This window comes from Suncus etruscus, chromosome X (genome assembly GCF_024139225.1).
Source record: "Suncus etruscus isolate mSunEtr1 chromosome X, mSunEtr1.pri.cur, whole genome shotgun sequence".
Taxonomy (NCBI): domain Eukaryota; kingdom Metazoa; phylum Chordata; class Mammalia; order Eulipotyphla; family Soricidae; genus Suncus; species Suncus etruscus.
In genome coordinates this window covers 48,499,731-48,504,326 of record NC_064868.1, presented here as the reverse complement: position 1 = coordinate 48,504,326, position 4,596 = coordinate 48,499,731, and the positions used below count along the sequence as shown (strand labels likewise).

The following is a 4,596-nucleotide window of genomic DNA, read 5'->3' as shown; positions in this document are numbered from 1 at the left end:
TTGAGTGCTGCCCATGATATGAAAATAGATGGGTATTAGTCATTAGGATAAGTTATCTTTGACCTCCATGAGGCCCTGTAACTACTGTTAATGCTTTCTTGATTTTTCCAGAATCTATCATGCTTCCTCTTAAAACATGACCACCCTTCAGAGGGAAAGCACTTCAAACCTTTTATACCCCTGCAACAAGCTTTATGTAGAGTCATTTATTAGGAGATCCAGTGACTAGATTTGGGAAGCATGGACAATGAAAAGAAAAGAACCAGGCTTTGTGTACTTAATAATTTAACCTCATATCTGCTCAATAGTATGTGTTTGGGAACTTTCTCACGGTCTTCTGCATCTGACAGGTACAGAGTAAATCCAGACCAGTTTATTGTTTCGTATGGGGATTTTTAGCCAGATTTGTTTCAGCTCTGAGTCTGCATACCAGATAAAGTGATCTGTGAGGAAAAACCCAGAGTTTAAAAGGAAAAATCATTACAAACCCTAATGATTTCATAGGTCTTCCATCCCTTCAGAGCTCCAACAATCTGCTTTCTGCCCTACCCTTGTTGCTTTAAATCTTCCCTCTGAAAATCTGAGCAGACAACTTGAGAAAATTTGAATTTACCAGCTCTACTTCTTGCATTGATAACGTGGCAGAATCCACATATCAGAGAACACAGGGTGAGAACACAGTGCTTCTGAGCTTCAGTGGCAACAGGATTCTCTGTCCAAGGCACACCATTCCTTATAGAACAGATTGAGGAATTATAGGAAATTATAGGAGAGATGCATATGGAGATGGGTTGGTAGTCTGGTGATGATATAGAGGAGTGCGAATTTAAATTAGTCAGTTCGAATTTCAGGTGCAGAAATTCTTCAAGTTTTGAAAATTAAAAAAATTTGATATTGGGGCCGGCAAGGTGGTGCTAGAGGTAGGTGTCTGCCTTGCAAGCACTAGCCAAGGAAAAACCACAGTTTGATCCCCCAGTGTCCCATATGTTCCCCCCAAGCGAGGGCAATTTCTGAGCGCTTAGCCAGGAGTAATCCCTGAGCGTCAAACGGGTGTGGCCCAAAAAAACAAAACAAATTTTGATATTAAAAAAATCACAAATAAAAGTTTCATTTCTTAGTGTACAAGTAGCAGATGTGTCTATCTTTCCTTAAGTTTATTTTAACTTCCAATGAAAGGTTTCAAAAAGCACTATACAATAAGGCACACTACTTTCAAAGATGGAGAAAGAATATTGAGATATGGTCAGAGAAATAACTCAAAGGAATAGAGTGAATTCTTTTCATGCAGAAGCTCCATGTTCAATCCCTTGCATTGTATGGACCACTGAGCACCAACAGGAATACTATTACTCCCCTAAAGAATGAGGTATACTTGGGGGTTGAAATGGGAACACACACTCTGTGACTTGCATAGAGCTTATCAAGGTTAGCTCTCCAGTACTTCAGGTCACCATATGGTCTCTTGAACCCTCCAGGAGTGATCCTGAAGTACAGAGTCAGGAGTAGGTCCTGGCATCTCTGGGTGTGGTACCAAATCCAAACTAAAATCAAAGTGGCACAAATGTACAATGGAAAATATTCAGTCTTAAAGAAAAGAAGGAAATTCTGATGCATCCTACAATATAAATGGATCTTAAAGACATTGTGCTAAGTAAATAGATAATCATACATTAATGCTGTATTATTACACTTATATAAGGCATCCAAAGGATTCCAATTATTATAAAAAAGAATGTTGGTTACCAAGAACAGAAGGGTGAAGTAGGTTGCTTAATGGAGCCAAAAATAAGCAATGAGTACCACCAGGTGTGTACCAAAAACTAATGAGGAAAATGTGGAACTATACACTTAAAAGAATCAATTTGTTGTACCATAATTTTTAAAAAGTATACATTGCTTATATTCTATAGTTTGAATACTCTAAATATATAATTCAAGCATTTACTACTATATAACAAAACAAATATTTGAGTGATATTTTATTGAAAATGAATATCCTCAAGTTAAATTATTTTATTTTATTTTTTATCTGAAATACAACGATTTATTTACAAGTATTGGCAAATAAATAGAAACTATCCAATTTTGGGTTATCTAACTCAGTATTTCCATCTCCCATCAGCTACTCCATCCCCTCTTTGTTACATACCTTCAAACATGGATATCTCTGGGCTGGTCCTATCTTCAGGCTTTTGAGAGCTATCATCACGGGGTTTCTTTCAGGACCCTTCTTCTGGACCAAACCCAACACAGTCACTGCTTCTGGTGGGAGGAGAACCAGCTGGTGCTGACATCTGCATCATGTTTTTCCAGAGAGCTGGCTCTCCTGCTCCCCCAGCCTCTGCTACTTCCTCTCTTCTTACACTGATGGGTTGTTTGCAGGGGACTCTGGTTTCTGCGGAATGAACGATTCTTTTTCCGAAGTTCTTCGTCTTCTGAAACTTTCTCCAGTATCAAATGCTTTGCCACTGCCACTTCCTTCTGTGTTCCTGAGATTTTGCTAAGTCTTGATAGTAGTAATGACCCCTCTGATTCTTTGTCACAAGTAATTTTAGCTCCAGAGTCCTTACAGATAGAACAGATTGTCTCGCTGCCTCTCCCTATAATCCTGCCCACAGATCTGTGGGGAACAGAGAGCTGCTCAGACACCGTGCTGTTCTCCGACAGGATCTGATGGATCGTGGCTTTGGCCCTGCACATCTGCACAGGGAAGCCGCTGATGAGCAGTACCCACTCATCGCCCACGTCTTCCGTGTCCACGTCGAGCACCGGTCTGTTTCCGCAGCTGCTTGATATTGGCTCCTTGCTGGCCAATGATGAGCTTCACAGCTTCCTGGGGAACTCGCATCTCGACCTCAATGTCATCTTCCCACACGAAGGTGAGCCACTCATCTCTACTTTCTCTGTATCTTCGGTACAGGACGTAGGCGAATGTGGTGCTGGAGGGAATCCCGAGGATGAGTGCGATTTTCTGAATGGTGGTGAACGGCTTTCACAAGAAGTCTGCTTGGTGGACATTTTCAAACTTCAGTGCTCTGACTTCTATCCTAGGATGGACCATGGATCGATCCCTTGGCGTCCCACATGATCCTCCAAATAGGAGCAATTTCTGAGCGCATAGCCAAGAGTAACCAAATTAAATTATTTTAGAGATTTAAATATAATTAGAAACCTTGTGAAATCATTTTTGTGACACATTTTGTCATTTTAAGCATGACATTTTCTTTTTTATTTTTTAATTTATTTTCTTATAATAGTATCTTTGTGTAATCACCATGATTATAAACATGTTTGTAGTTGGGTTTCAGTTAAAAAAAAAAGCAAACTCAGACAAATAGGACAACATTAAACTGAAAAACTTCTGCACTTCAAAGGAAACAAAGACTAGGTTACAAAGGCCACCCCTATAATAGGAGAAACTATTCACTTAATACCCATCAGCTAAGGGTCTAATATGCAAAATATACAAGGTACTGACAGAACTTAACAAGAAAAAATATATAAGCCCATCAAAAAATGGGGAGAAGATGGTGTCGGAGAGATAGCATGGAGGTAAGGCATTTGCCTTTCACGTAGCAGGTCATTGGTTCGAATCCCGGTGTCCCATATGGTCCTCTGAGCCTGCCAGCCTGCCAGGAGCAATTTCTGAGCATGGAACCAGGAGTAATCCCAGATCACTGCCGGTGTGACCAAAAAAAAATGGGGAGAAGAAATGAACAGACATTTCCTCAAAGAAGAAATACAGATGGCCAAAAGGCATATACAATACTCCACATCAAGGAGATTCAAATCAAAACAACAATGAGACACTAACTCACACCACAGAGAATGCAACATGGACCATCTTAATTGGTTCTAAACTAAAGTAAGAAAGCAAGCCAAGGGGCAGAAGTGGTGGCTCTAGAGGTAAGGCATCTGCCTTGCAAGCACTAGCCTAGGATAGAATGCGGTTCTATCCGCAGACGTTCCATATGGTTCCCCAAGCCAAGGAGTGATTTCTGAGCACATGGCCAAGAGTAACCCCTGAGCGTCAACCGGCCCCAAAACAAACAAATAAACAAACAAACAAAAAAGAAAGAAAGCCAAGAATGGACCACATAAGAAAGAAAAAAAAAAGGAGTAGGGCATGGTCAAGGCTGATAACTGAAGGGAATGTGTTTATAAGCATGATGTGTTGCAAGTCAGCCCTTGATGGGGCTGACTGATGGAGGGATGGAGGATGAGGTCTTTCTCCTCCAGCTCGGAGCTCAGCTCGCATCTGCCACCCTGTTCAGCCGGAGGTTCTGAGGTAAAGGCAGCAGGTATAAACTAACAGGCAGTCAGGCTTCAGAAGATAATATTAGTATGAATTTTCATAGCAGGCAGGATCTCAACATTCATCTCAAATGGTATTTGTGGCATGCTAATTTGGCCTCTAAATTAAATGATGTTTCCTCTTCGCAAAGAAAGAATGTATTACAAGAAAATCTTTGGGACTGAACACAATGGCTACTATAACAATAGTGGAAAAACGAATAATTCATGCACAAAAGGAATATACAAGCATTATAAACAACCACAATTTTATAAACAGATCCCGTAGACTCAGAGTTGCTA

At 40.5% G+C, this 4,596-nt stretch overlaps 1 pseudogene; it reads right to left on the bottom strand.

Moving 5' to 3' along the window:
* Positions 1-2,141: 2,141 nt before the first annotated feature.
* On the bottom strand, positions 2,142-3,042 carry LOC125999253 (tudor and KH domain-containing protein-like; annotated as a pseudogene).
* Between the last annotated feature and the right edge of the window lie 1,554 nt (positions 3,043-4,596).